At 49.5% G+C, this 14,565-nt stretch overlaps 1 long non-coding RNA gene across 1 annotated transcript, besides 2 other annotated features; it reads left to right on the top strand.

Moving 5' to 3' along the window:
- Window positions 1-1,857: 1,857 nt before the first annotated feature.
- Window positions 1,858-1,986: a sequence feature (RNA overlapping with rRNA (AC0HYP_008103) was converted to a misc_feature.).
- A 118-nt stretch (window positions 1,987-2,104) lies between these two features.
- Window positions 2,105-2,192: a sequence feature (RNA overlapping with rRNA (AC0HYP_008103) was converted to a misc_feature.).
- Window positions 2,193-3,896: 1,704 nt separating this feature from the next.
- Window positions 3,897-11,369, top strand: LOC308114190. Its single transcript, XR_013935599.1, has 3 exons — window positions 3,897-5,182; window positions 5,345-5,696; window positions 10,317-11,369. It is a non-coding gene; the product is annotated as an uncharacterized lncRNA (long non-coding RNA).
- The last annotated feature ends 3,196 nt before the right edge of the window (window positions 11,370-14,565 follow it).

Here is a 14,565-nt window from a genome sequence, read left to right as displayed (position 1 = left end):
AAGTTAGAGATTCAGATGACCGAAGCTGAGACCAGAATATCTCCGCTGGAGGATCACGCCCGAACCACGGGAAAAACGGTGGACGTGGCGGCGACGGCGACCATGAAGCAGCTCCAGGAGAAGATCATCTGTCTGGAAGATGCGGGTCGTCAGAACAATGTCTGAATAGTAGGAGTGGTGGAGGGCGCTGAAGGACGAGACGTAAAGGACTTTGTACAGAGACTCTGCTCTGAAACATCAGACATCCAGATGACCCAGGATTTTGAGATCCAACAGAACCGGCCAGCGAGGCGCCAGAGACCGCCACATCCTGATGCGGTTCCTGAGGTTTGGAGCGAGGGAAGCGGTGCTACGGGTGGCCAGGAATAAAGATGGAGTGGAGTGGCAAGGAAAGCAGCTGTCTCTCTTTCAAGAGCTCTCCCAGGACATCATTCAGAGGCGCAAGACGTTTGATGGAGTAAAGAAGAGGCTGCAGGAGGAGGGGCTGCGGTAGAGTATGACGTACCCGGCTGTGCTGAGAGTCACAGCCGACAACATCAGACACACCTTTGCTACGCCACGGGAGGTGGAGGACTTCACCTCTTCGAGAGCATAATAAAAGCTCCAACGTGACAGGTGACTTCGCCAATAACTGAGAAAAGCAGAGGAGCCACTGTAGGAGGAAGATGCAGGTCCTGGTGTAAGACATCACGGGAGGCGCAGACAAGACTGATAATCTACAAGATTATTCATAGAAGCTATTGGACTCCCTGTAAGATGGCTGAACTCAAACTGAGGGAATCGGAAATGTTTTGGAGATGTGAAAACAACAGGTACATTTATACAAATGTTATATGAATGCCAAATGACAAAGATGTTATGTGAAACAATTATAAAATGTAATGAAATCTGAGAGATAACTATGTAAGACTAAAGGCCGATTCATCCTCCATAGGAACAAGAAGAAAGTTCAGCTCTCCGGGATCTTTGTTTTTTTTCCGGCAGCTTGTTGACGTCACTGCTGAACTTTTCTTCTTGTTCTTATGGGATTCTGCAGGGGCCTTTACTTGCTCAGCCTTGACAGCCCTCTGACCCGGAAACAGTGACGTTTAAAGTGGCCAATCAGAAAGGAGGAGGGGTTAGGAGGCTGTCTATGCAACACCCGCCCTCACAGTGCCAAACCTCAACATTACCACCCGGAGAGATCACAGGTGACACAGCAAGCGCACAGATAGAGACAGCGAGCGCTGGAAAGGCACCGTGAGCATGTAGAAAGTGGTCTAACTGTGCTCAATTACAGTTTATATACGCTTGTGTATTTGGCACTAAATTGACACCATACACCCGCCCCTCCAAAGGCCTCTGCACGTCCCTGGTTTGGTCCCTTCAACACATTTAAGGTGTGTTAACAGTTAAATATGTGTGCGTGCACTGTGACGTGTCCGTCCAGTACAGGGTGTCTGCTCTTACAGGGTCCGCTTGTCAGATGTTCTACTGTGTATATACACACACACACACACACACACACACACACACACACACACACACACACACACACACACACACACACACACACACACACACACACACACACACACACACACACACACACACACACACACACACACACACACACACTTTGCGATCATTAAGGACCTCAACCAAGACGACAGGAAAAATATCTTTATATTGTCATGACTCATGAGCTAATATTATGAAAAGGGAAAAAGATCTATAGAAATGTTTAATAACTCAATCCAAGTTTCCCTCCAGAGACACAAATCCTGCTTCTGTGTGCGGTGGATAAACCAAACCCAGTCAGAACAATGGAGATCCTGCACCAGTCACATTCATGTGTTCATTCACACTTTTCCATACCTGTTCTGTGGAACTTGATTTGAGGGTTCCTGATGGTTTCTAGAAGTCTGTGCTGACGATCAACCTCCTCCTCGTGCTGGACGATAGTTTGTTCAAACTCTCCCAAAGCCTGAACTGAACTCATTGTTGCTGCAGGAGATGAAATGTTTCCTCTGTGAGACACGACAACACAGCCGAGAGAGTCCAACAAGCACCAAACAGTAGTGGAGGGCGGGGCCATCTAAAATATCCACGTGTAAAAACCAACCTTGGTATTAGTGTTGATCAATACTTGCGCGTTAAGATGGATTGTAAAGTTTCAGGTCTCTTCTCTTCTTCGTGGCTCTGCACGCTCCTGTCACTTCACTCAGGCTCGCTCCGCCTTTCCTTTTCCTGTTTCCGGTCTGACATCACGTGATCGCTCAGAGCCCTGCATGTCCCTGCATGTCCTTAACCCATTTCTTTTTCAGAGAGAAAAATGTTTTAATTACATGAGAAGAAATGTGTTTTTAAGTTGTGATACTATGAATGTTTTTGTCTGAAATTCCATGTTTTTATTGGACCCAATGCTTATCCAAGCATTCTGTGTCATAACTACCTGTTATTATGAACATTTGTTTGTCTTGCGTAAAAACCCTCTAATTCAATTTTCCTGTTTATATATTTTGGTAATTCAAAAATGTTTGTTTGTCTGTTTGTTATCTGTTTTTTTAAGTCTTTATTAACAAAAAAAAGGCAGTACCATAAACATAATATGGAGACGCCTCATTGACTGGCGCTGCCAAAAAAAATTATTATTTCAAATAAATATCATTATTTCTAACCTTGTCTTGACTATATTTTCTATATATTTTACAAGTCGTGTGGTAAGTAAAAGTGTGACTTTTCATAGAAAACACAAAATTGTCTGGGTCACCCCAAACCTTTGAACGGTAGTGTATATAATAATATAATTTTTAAAATCGGGTTTATTATCTATCTATCTATATATATATATATATATATATATATATATATATAGATATATATAGATATATATAGATATATATCTATATCTATATCTATATCTATATATCAGTTAAAACTGTTGTGTTGAAATAATTTTGTTAAAACTGTTGTCTTAAAACTGTTGTGTTGAAATAATTGTGGCGTGTTGAGAAAGAATTTTTGGAAGTTTTTTGAAGGATTTTGTTAAGTGATAAAAGTGGGTCAGCGATAGACCGCTGAAGATGGAAGGTGAATTTGAACGGGAAATTGAGGAGTATCATTTGGATATCTACGATGATGGTAATGACGATATTGAACCGGTTGGAGCGCAACCCCCTACATGGTACCGTCACATCACTGGGCAGCTCCTTCAGTGACAGGCTTCGCCACCCGCGGTGTCTGAAGGAGAGATACCGCCGGTCCTTCCTCCCTGCTGCAGTCAGACTCTTCAACCAAGCCTGCTCCCAGTAGACCACTGCACACCACAACCGGACAATATCACTCCACTCCAACTGGACAAGAAGTGGTGCTATAACAAAAATAATCTATAAGAACGTATTTACGATGTAAAATACACCCATCCCCATATTCTGTACATGTCCACACTTATAGGCACCGTGTGCGTATTCTTTTATCATATTGTATTTTTATCTGCTTTTTTTAGTTCCTGCTATGGGTGCTTCATTTCTCTGTACTATCCTGCTGTACCAATGCAAATTTCTCCACATGCGAGATAAATAAAGGGATATCTTATCTTATCTTAATTGCAGAGAATATGGCCATTTTACAGGAGTGCAGTAATTGGCACGGACAGAGAAAGAGAAGAGTTTGACAGTGGCAAAAAATTTAATTGGCAGACTGCAGAAAAAAGGAAAGTTTCCAAATGATAAATTTCGGATGGATGTTGTTGCCGCATTAAAACAATTGATTGCTTTTTCAAACGCGCGAATAAAAGATTTGGACCAAGACATTGAGAAAGGACGACTGTTGACTAAGAGAAAAGCACGAAAGCAGAAGGAAGTGTTGAAAGTCGGACTGGGCATCTGTCTGCGGTTAGCGTAGGCTGCGACGATGCAGACAAAAGTTATTGCTGACAGAAAAAATGACTGGACCAAGAACAAAACCGACAGGACTAGAAAACCATTCAAGGGTCCCCAATGGTCTGAGCTGGAGCACAAAATGCCTCCACCCTACTCTTCCACTAATCCGTTCTTCCAAGCCCCAGTGTTACAGATTTCAGGTAAAATGGACATAGACGGAGGTTTCATGATCAAAGAGGAAGAGGAAGAGCCTGGGCTTCCACTTCAATGCCCAGGCAGTGTGCAGTTGATGGAGACACAGCCAGGTAACACTCTTTACCCGACAATACCTCCTGACACCAAGCATCTACCCCAAGGTAAGGCTGTACACACGTATGATGATGAATGGAAGGTTAGAGAAGTAAGGGCTAGAGTGGAAAGGGCTGATAGCAGTTGTAAGAGTGCTCAGAAAGGAGGACAGTGCCAGCCAGCATTATCAGAAGTGTTAAGAGACATACATCTGGAGCAGGATCAGGCAAGAGATAAGCAGCAGAGGTTGTCAGAAAAATTTAGAGAACTAAGAGAGGAAACATCAAAATTGAGGAAATTAAAAGAGGAAGCATCAAAAGTGAGGGAGACACCCATGAGGAAGTGGGCGGAGAAAAGCTTTCGGATGGGTGGCACACAGGAGGAGTCTGTGAGTGGAGAAAATGCTCCTCCTGGTGGTGACGTTTGGGAAGTGCTGCCAGGGCCGAATGACGATGAGGAAACAACGCCAAATCGGGTAACAACATCAACACCACATTATAATCTGAGATCGAACAAAGAAAATAATGTGATTAGCTTTTCAATGCCCCTTAGAACAGAGCCCACTACTGGAGTACAACATTATGTACCTTTCTCGTTGGGAGACATTCAGTGCCTGGTTACCAAAGTTACCCAATCCATTTGAAGGAGGTGCCATTTTTATGCAGCGTTTTACTGATTTAACCGCAGGCCAGACCGTCGCCCTCGGAGATTGGAGAGCGATCATGGGCCGGCTTGTTAATCACCACACACTTATGGAAATAGAAAGACAAGCAGGTACCGCCAGACAAACTGATGCAGCCCCATTTGGTCCACGAGCTACAGCCGTGGGCGCAGCAATGAGAACCATTTTTTCCCCTCCTCTTGGTGTGTTGAGCCAAATGACTTTTACCTATTCACCTGAAATTGAACCATTGAAATATTTGCAGGATGCTAAGCGAGCTTGGACGGACACGACTGGACAACAACCTGGGACATCGGAAGTGATGCTGTCACTTTTTAGGGCGGCATTGCTGAAAGGATGCCCTGAACTGGTACAGGACATGATGACTGACTCACCAACCCTCCAAACTGCTTCTGAGACGGATTGGCAGACTCATTTCCTGTTCCACATGAAAAAAATGTTGACTAAAGAGGCACAAAAGAAAGCGAATACTGCTAACAAAACAAACAAATTGTTGTCTTTACAATTACAGGAGGCGAAGCGACTGTCGTCTGAAAAAGCAAAATCCAAACAAATGAACCAGCAGCAGGGTCCACCACAGCCGCTGCCCCGTCCTGTCTTTCTTTAGTTAGACTGGCAACAAAAGGACTTGTGGTGCGAATTGAAAGCACCCAAAAAAAGCCACTGGGTGGAGCAGGCAATGGGCAGGAGGCAGCAGCAGAGGTGGAACAGCCGCTGGGTGAAGCAGGGCAGGAAGCAGCAGAGGTGGAAGAGCTGCTGGGTGGAGCATGACCAGAAGCAGCGACAGCAGAGGTGGAACAGCCGCTGGGTGGAGCATGACCGGAAGCAGCGACAGCAAAGGTGGAGCAGAGGTGAAACAGCCGGTGGGTGAAGCAGGGCAGGAAGCAGCAGCAGAGGTGGAACAGCCGCTGGGTGGAGCAGGGCAGGAAGCAGCAGCAGAGGTGGAACAGCTGCTTGGTGGAGCAGAGCAGGAGGCAGCAGCAGAGGTGGAACAGGACCAGAGGTAGTAGCAGAGATGGAAAAGCTGCTGTGTGGAGAAGAGAAGGAGGCAACAGCAGAAGTGGAAAATCCGCTGGGTGGAGCAGGGTAAGAAGCAGCAGCAGAGGTGGAACAGCTGCTGGGTGGAGCAGGCCATTGGCAGGAGGCAGGAGCAGAGGTGAAACAGACGGTGGGTGAAGCAGGGCAGGAAGCAGCAGGAGGTGGAACAGCCACTGGGTGGAGCAGGCCATGGGAATGAGGCAGCAGCAGAGGTGGAACAGCCACTGGGTGGAGCAGGCCATGGGCAGGAGGCAGCAGCAGAGGTGGAACAGCCGCTGGGTGGAGCAGAGCAGGAGGCAGCAGAGGTGGAAGAGCTGCTGGGTGGAGTATGACCTGAAGCAGCGACAGCAAAGGTGGAGCAGAGGTGAAACAGCCGGTGGGTGAAGCAGGGCAGGAAGCAGCAGCAGAGGTGGAACAGCCGCTGGGTGGAGCAGGGCAGGAAGCAGCAGCAGAGGTGGAACAGCTGCTTGGTGGAGCAGAGCAGGAGGCAGCAGCAGAGGTGGAACAGGACCAGAGGTAGTAGCAGAGATGGAAAAGCTGCTGTGTGGAGAAGAGAAGGAGGCAACAGCAGAAGTGGAACAGTGCAGGAGAAAGCAGCAGAGGGGAAACAGCCGCTAGGTAGAGCAGGACTAGAGGCAGGAGCAGAGGTGGAACAGCTGCTGGGTGGAGAAGGCTATTGGCAGGAGGCAGGAGAAGAGGTGGAGCAGAGGTGAAACAGCCGGTGGGTGAAGCAGGGCAGGAAGCAGTAGAAGAGGTGGAACAGCCACTGGGTGGAGAAGGCCATGGGCAGGAGGCAGCAGCAGAGGAGGAACAGCCATTGGGTGGAGCACGCCATGGGCAGGAGGCAGGAGCAGAGGTGGAGCCGCACAGGAGATGGCAGAAGAGGTGGAACAGCCGCTGGGTGAAGCAGGGCAGGAAGCAGGGCAGGAAGCAGCAGAGGTGGAAGAGCTGCTGGGTGGAGACGAGCAGGAGGCAGCAGCAGAGGGGAAACAGCCGCTAGGTAGAGCAGGACTAGAGGCAGGAGCAGAGGTGGAACAGCTGCTGGGTGGAGAAGGCTATTGGCAGGAGGCAGGAGAAGAGGTGGAGCAGAGGTGAAACAGCCGGTGGGTGAAGTAGGGCAGGAAGCAGTAGAAGAGGTGGAACAGCCACTGGGTGGAGAAGGCCATGGGCAGGAGGCAGCAGCAGAGGAGGAACAGCCATTGGGTGGAGCACGCCATGGGCAGGACGCAGGAGCAGAGGTGGAGCCGCACAGGAGATGGCAGAAGAGGTGGAAAGCCACTGGGCGGAGCAGGCAATGGGCAGGAGAAAGCAGAGGTGGAAAAGCCGCTGGGTGAAGCAGGCCAGGAAGCAGCAGCAGAGGTGGAACAGCCGCTGGGTGGGGCAGGTCGGGAAGCAGCAGCAGAGGTGGAACAGCCCCTGGGTGGAGCATGACCAGAAACATCGACAGCAGAGGTGGAACAGCAGCTGGTTGGAGCAGAGCAGGAGGGAGCAGCAGAGGTGGAACAGCCACTGGGTGGAGACGAGCAGAAGCAGCGACAACAGAGGTGGACCAGCCGATGGGTGGAGCAGGCCATTGGCAGGAGGCAGGAGCAGAGGTGGAAGAGCACAGAAGATGGCAGAAGAGGTGGAACAGCCGCTGGGTGAAGCAGGGCAGGAAGCAGGGCAGGAAGCAGCAGAGGTGGAACCGCCGGTGGGTGGAGCATGACCAGAAGCAGCGACAGCAGAGGTGGAACAGCCGCTGGGTGGAGCATGACCAGAAGCAGCGACAGCAAAGGTGGATCAGGCGCTGGGTGGAGCAGGCCATGGGCAGGAGGCAGGAGAAGCGGTGGAGCAGAGGTGAAACAGCCGGTGGGTGAAGCAGGGCAGGGAGCAGCAGCAGAGGTGGAGCAGCCGCTGGGTGGAGCAGACCATGGGCAGGAGGCAGGAGCAGAGGTGGAGCTACAAAGGAGATGGCAGAAGAGGTGGAAAGCCGCTGGGTGGAGCATGGAATAGGCAGGAGGCAGCAGCAGAGGTGGAACAGCCGCTGGGTGGGGCAGGAAAGGAGGCAGCAACAGCAGATTTGGAACAGCCAATAGGTGGAGCAGGCCGTGGGAAGGAGGCAGCAGCAGAGGTGGAACAGCCATTGGGTGGAGCAGGACCAGAGTCATTAACAGCAGAGATGGAACAACCGCTGGGTGGAGCAGGCCTTGGGCAGCGACAGCAGAGGTGTATCTGCCGATGGGTGGAGCAGGCCATTGGCTGGAGGCAGGAGCAGAGGTGGAAGAGCAGAGGAGATGGAACAGCGGCTGGGTGGAGCAGAGCAGGAGGCAGCAGCAAAGGTGGAACAGCCGGTGGTTGGAGCAGGGCACGAAGCAGCAGCAAAGGTGGAAGAGCCACTGGGTGGAGAAGAGCAGGAGGAAGCAGCAGAGGAGGATTAGCCTCCTGGGTGGAGCAGGCCATTGGCAGGAGCAGAGGTGGAAGAGCAGAGGAGATGGCAGAAGAGATGGAAAGCTGATGGGTGGAGCAGGCAATGGGCAGGAGGCAGCAGCAGAGGTGGAACAGCCGCTGGGTGAAGCAGGGCAGGAAAAGCAGCAGAGGTGGAACAGCCGCTGCGGGGAGCAAGACCAGAGGCAGCAGTAGAGGTGGAACAGCCGCTGGGTGGAGATTGACCAGAAGCAGCGATAGCAGAGGTGGAACAGCGGCTGGGTGGAGCAGAGCAGTAGGCAGCAGCAGAGGTGGAGCAGCCACTGAGTGGAGCATGACCAGAAACAGCGACACCAGAGGTGGAACAGCCGCTGCGTGGAGCAGAGAAGGAGGCAGCAGCAGAGGTGGAACAGCCACTGGGTGGAGCAGGGCAAGTAAAAGCAGCAGAGGTGGAACAACCGCTGGGTGGAGCACGACCAGAGACAGCAGCAGAGGTGGAAAAGCTGCTGGAGCAGGGCAGGAAGCAGCAGCAGAGGTGGAACAGCCGCTGGGTGGAGACGAGCAGGAGGAAGCAGCAGAGGTAGAATAGCCGCTGGGTGGAGCAGGTAGGGAAGCAGCAGCATAGGTGGAAAAGCCACTGGGTGGAGCATGACCAGAAGCAGCGACAGCAGAGGTGGAACATCGGCTGGGTGGAGCAGAGCAGGAGGCAGCAGCAGAGGTGGAACAGCCGCTGGGTGGAGACAAGCAGGAGGAAGCAGCAGAGGTGGAACAGCCGCTGGGTGGAACGGGACAGGAAACAGCCGAAGCAGAGATGGGACAGCCGCTGGTTGAAGCAGAGCAGTAGGCAGAAGCAGAGGTGGAGCAGGCATTTGGTGGAGCGGGGCAGGAAGCAGCAGCAGAGGTGGGACAGTGGCTGGGTGGAGCAAGCCATGGGCAGGAGGCAGGAGCAGAGGTGGAAGAGAACAGTAGATGGCAGAAGAAGTGGAAAGCCGAAGGGTGGAGCAGGCAATGGGCAGGAGGCAGCAGCAGAGGTGCAACAGCCGCTGGGTGGAGCAGAGCAGGAGGCAGCAGCAGAGCTGGAAAAGCCGCTGGGTGGAGCAGAGCAGGAGGCAGCAGCAGAGGTGGAGCAGCCACTGAGTGGAGCATGACCAGAAACAGCGACAGCAGAGGTGGAACATCGGCTGGGGGGAGCAGGGCAGGAAGCAGCAGCAAAGGTGGAACAGCCGCTGGTTGGAGACGAGCAGGAGGAAGCAGCAGATGTGGAACAGCCGCTGGGTGGAACGGGACAGGAAGCAGCTGAAGCAGAAATGGGACAGCCGCTGGTTGAAGCAGAGCAGTAGGCAGCAGCAGAGGTGGAGCAGGCATTTGGTGGAGCCGGGCAGGACATAGCAGCAGAGGTGGAACAGCCGCTGTTTGGAGCAAGACCAGAGGCAGCAGCAGAGGTGGAACAGCCGCTGGTTGGAGCAGGGCAGGAAGCAGCAGCAAAGGTGGAACAGCCACTGGGTGGAGCATGACCAGAAGCAGCGGCAGCAGAGGTGGATCAGCCGCTGGGTGGAGCAGGCCATGGGCAGGAGGCAGGAGCAGAGGTGGAAGAGCAGAGGAGATGGCAGAAGAGGTGGAAAGCCGCTGGGTGGAGCAGGAAATGGGCAGGAGGCAGCAGCAGAGGTGGAACAGCCGCTGGGTGAAGCAGTGCAGGAAGCAGCAGCAGAAGTGGAAAAGCCGCTGGGTGACCAAATCAGCTGCCTCTGTTGTTTTGCTGGGCTGGGTTCTGTCTCAGGCTCAGCTTCCTCCTTCTTCCTCTTCCTCTTCCTCTGGCGGCCCTCAGAAGGTGGAGGGCTCCTCGCCTGCTCTGAAGAGCTGCAGAAGTTGGTGGTCTTTGCCATCTTCTTCTTCTTTTTTGGTGCCCAGCTTTAAGAAACAAGCAGAAAATAGTTTGTCATTTGGTTTGTTTTAAAAGGTGAATAATGAGCACAAAGAGAAAGTTCAAATAAATACCTGTTGGCACTCTGATTCGTCCTCTCTGTCCCGACGTCTTTTCTTAGGTGGAGAAGTGTTCGAGTGGGCTGCTGTCTGTCTGCTGCTCCAACCAGGACAGATCCTCATCAGCTCCCTGGACGACATCACTGCAAGACAACCAACCACTGAGTACAGCTGCTTCTACTGTGTGTCCGCCGATCAAACCTGTGAGCGCTCACTTACTAGTTGCTGTGGCGGCTAAATTAAATTTAAATTAAATTAATCCAAATAAAATAACTATTTGATTTCCATAGTAAAAGACATCGCATTCATCGGGGAATAGGTTTCACAATTTGTAATATAAACTATGACCAGCAGAGGGCGGTGTGTTCTTGTTATTGGAATTAAACCGCAGCTCAGGGTGTTAAACTCAACTTCCACATTCAGCTCAATTTCATCGTGATCGCGCCAAACTTATAATATAATGACACAATAACCTTTACATTTAAACTTTAAACTTTAACTTTGTTGTGGCATAGAGTCTGCGTGATAAACATTTCTATATTTTTACAAAACCAAACACTTATGACCAAAAATGACTACAATCTCAACATAAAGCCTATTTTAATATAAACTTTCTTGTTCACAATACAGTGAAATGTCCCAAAAACGTCTCTTACAGCTGTTGCATTCTGGGTGTTTTTACAAACTCACTCTGACAGTATGGCTTTGAGAATAGCTTGATAACAACGAGGTACTCATGGCAGCATCACTGAAATGTCAGCTCAGGGGTCAGTGTTGTGTTGTGTTGTGTTGTGTTGTGTTGTGTTGTGCCCACTACTCTTAAGAAATGTGTGTCAAAAAATCAATGTTTTCTTTGCTCTGTTTTCCATTTGCTTCGTTGTTTGGCCGGATTGGATCCTCTTGAGGGCCGGTTTTGGCCCACAGGCCCCTGACATAGCCTGAACTCAGCATCTGGTCATGTTGTGCTAAAAAAAAACACTTTAACATTGATTACAGAAGCGCATATTATTTGTTAGATGTAATAAAATACTTTATACTTGTTTTTTTTAGGAAATTTAACAGTTAAATCTTCAATGTGACAATATGTCTAATAATAAACTTGCATCAGTAACTGCCGTCTTTCTTCTATCTTCCAATCTAACAATGACCGGTGATGACTCCAGGACATAAACATTAAAAACACTTTTCTCAACTTTTTGTTGTTTACATGAATGGCACTTAGTGGTGCTAATTTATGATCCTTTTCAAAAGTGTAGAGTGAAACTGAAGCCTTCAAAAAGTGCTCAGGCTTGACATTTTCCACTGTAAAGCATTTCAGTCTGGATAAGTAGGATTTTGTTTTTGGACACTGTGCAGACGGGCAACTTGTTGACGGAGGAGTTTACTCCGAGCCCTCCAGCTGGAGAGTTTCTCCCTGCTAAGCGTCCTGGCAGCGACAGGTGTGTGTGTGTGAGTGTGTGTGCATCTCCACAAGTAACAGCTCTGCCACCGAGCCATGTGTACACCGGGGACTCGGCCTCAGCTCTGCTTTGTGAGTCACCGACTCGGCCCTCCAATCGTCTACCGACGAGCTAATCCGCAATAAGGTCGAGTGGCGTCAGTCCTGCCACACGTGTCAACCTCATGGATGTTTGTTGTGGGTGGATCTGGTGTGAGAATCAGACTTTCTGAAAGCTGCTCTGGTATAAAAAATCTATATGTCGGAGAGATGTGATAATATATAATCCATGTTGTTTTCTTGAAGATTTGAATAGAACAGAAATACCTGATTAATCCCAGAGGGAAATTCTAGTCGCCTCGCTCCACACAGAAGGAAGACAGAATAAATAGCATTAAAGTTAAAACATCAATACAACAGAATGAAGTTAAATATAAAATACCAATATATACGCCCCCGGCTAGCTCAGTTGGTAGAGCATGAGACTCACAATCTCCGCTGGAAACGTTCTTAATCGGTGTAATGTGATCTGAGTGACAGTGTTCAGACTGCCACCCCCGTGAAACGGATAAGTGGGAGAAGATGGATGGATGGATATTAATATATACGGGGCTAAGCAGTATAAGAATAGAAGAATGAAATTTACATAAAAAACTATAACAAACACTATTTACAAGAGTCTTATGGCCACCGGAAGGAACGATGCTGACCAAGACATCATGGAGGGTGAGAAGAACAATTGTTCAGGATTGACCTGTTTGGGCCAGATTCTCCTCCTCTGAGACCACCTGTACAGAGTCCAGCTCCACCTCCACTACGTCACTGTTCTCTCTAATGACTTCCTTCAGCCTGTTGGTGTCGGCCGCCCTCAGCATGCAGCCTGCAGCCCCAGCATGGAGGATAGCGCTCGCCAAAATAGAGGCGGCTTTGGTACCTTCTTGTGTCCAGTCCAGTTTATCGTCTATAAACACCACCAAATATCTGTCGTCCTCCACAACGTCGACCCTGGCCCCCTGGATGGAGACGGGGGACCCAGTCACCTTGTTCCTCCTCAGATCCACCACCAGCTCTTTGGTCTTTGTCACGTTGAGCTGCAGAGGCCTCACAGTGTCAAATATATTAAAAAACAGAGGGAGTGTACCAGCTCTGTCCACAGATCTATCCTCCCCTCTGCCGGTGCTCTGTGTTCATCCTGTGATGCTTCTGTTGCCACTCCAGACCTCCGTCATATTGTTCTGCTGGAGCGTCCTTTCCATCTTCCTCCTGTATCACTCCTTCACCTCTCTGAACCTTCTGTTCAGCTCTTCTGGGATTCTTCTCACCTCCTCATTGTCACCTGCCTCGAAGGGCCTCTTGTAGGAAATACTACGGCCTGAGACCAACAGCGTCCCGGTCAGTGTCCGGGCTGCAGACACGTTCTTTTTGATGGCAATATGAGCAGGATTACAGCAGTGGTGATTCACCAGCACAGCGAGCTGCCCGCCTTCTTCTTGCTGCTCCCCCAGACTGTCTGAAACCCGGTGATGGGGGCGTTGTCCTCAGGAATATCAGAGTGCAGCCATGTCTCGGTGAAGCACATTAAACCACACTCCCAGTATTCCCTCTGACTCCCGGCCAGCGCTGTCAGCTCCTCCATCGTATTCGCCAGCGATCTCACATTCCCTATGACACAGCTTGAAACTCCTCTTCTCCTCCAGTTGCCGTTGGCTCGGATGTTGCGATCCATCTGTCTTTTTCCTAGACTGCATCCTCTGTGTGTCTTCATCCGAGCTGCCTCGGGGAGGTCCGAACAGTCCGGGAGGTTCGGAGGTCTTTCGTTGATGACGTCGGAAAGTAAAGAAAGTTAAAAGTGAAGTCCAGTCGCCGTCACGTCCAATAAAAAAACAAAACATTTTGGGTGGAGCGGAGAAAAGCTCACCAGCACTCCTGGAACAGGAAACCAGAGCGATGAAAGAAAAAGTTAAAATAAAGCAAAAAGTGAGAAAGAAAACGGGAGCAAACGCAGCAGGCGGCATGTTGTGTTCGCTCACTGCCGGCTTTAAAGCCGCAATGGCAGCGAGCGTGAAGACGTGTGGCGGGTTTCAAAAGCCCCTCAGCTAAAGTTTCAATGAGTCGGCCTTCGTCCCACACTTCTTTATCCGTCTATGAAGAGACCAACATGCTCATGAGTTATTTATCAGCCTCTTACTACACGGGCTAATAATTCATGCAGTTTGTGTTGCAGAGCTGCAGTTTAACCGCCGCCTGGCAACAGTACAAACAGACGCATCACCAGAGTTTCCTATTAGGCGGTTGACAAATGTTGTAATTAGATGTATTCCTGGTTTGGACCCCAAACAAAACTCATGTTTGCTTTTAAATGTGAAAAATATGTAACTCAGAATGTGTCACTCTTTAATATTCAGCTGTGTTTCATCTATCTTTGGATACATCAAACACAACAGACAGTCACCTCATCAATTATTTGAATATACATTTACAATGAAGAGAGACATAAACCAACATCCCAGAGAGCAGCGATAGAACTGAACGAACATGAACTGTGTTCATTAGTTTAAAAGTTCCTTTATTCCTCGGTTGTACTACACATTTTCACATATTGAGAACTGAAATGGCATTTCTCTCTCGCACGACATTTTAAAAATGGAAATTCCACACGCTAAAATATACAGATTAAAAAAAATGATTAGGCTAAAATTACAATATAATAATTTAGGAGTAAAAAATGAAGTAAAATTGAAGTAAAACTGGGATGACTGGGGTTGGTGGGGGTGTGGAGAGGTATAGCTGGTGAGGACTTCAGCTTCCTGACAGCCTGGTGGATGAAGCTATGTCAAGTTTTGAATTGACTTTAAAATTGTAATTCTCACGTT

The sequence above is a fragment of the Lipophrys pholis genome, assembly GCF_963383615.2.
Source record: "Lipophrys pholis genome assembly, chromosome: 9".
NCBI classification, from domain to species: Eukaryota; Metazoa; Chordata; class Actinopteri; order Blenniiformes; family Blenniidae; genus Lipophrys; species Lipophrys pholis.
This window is presented reverse-complemented; position numbering and strand designations above follow the sequence as displayed.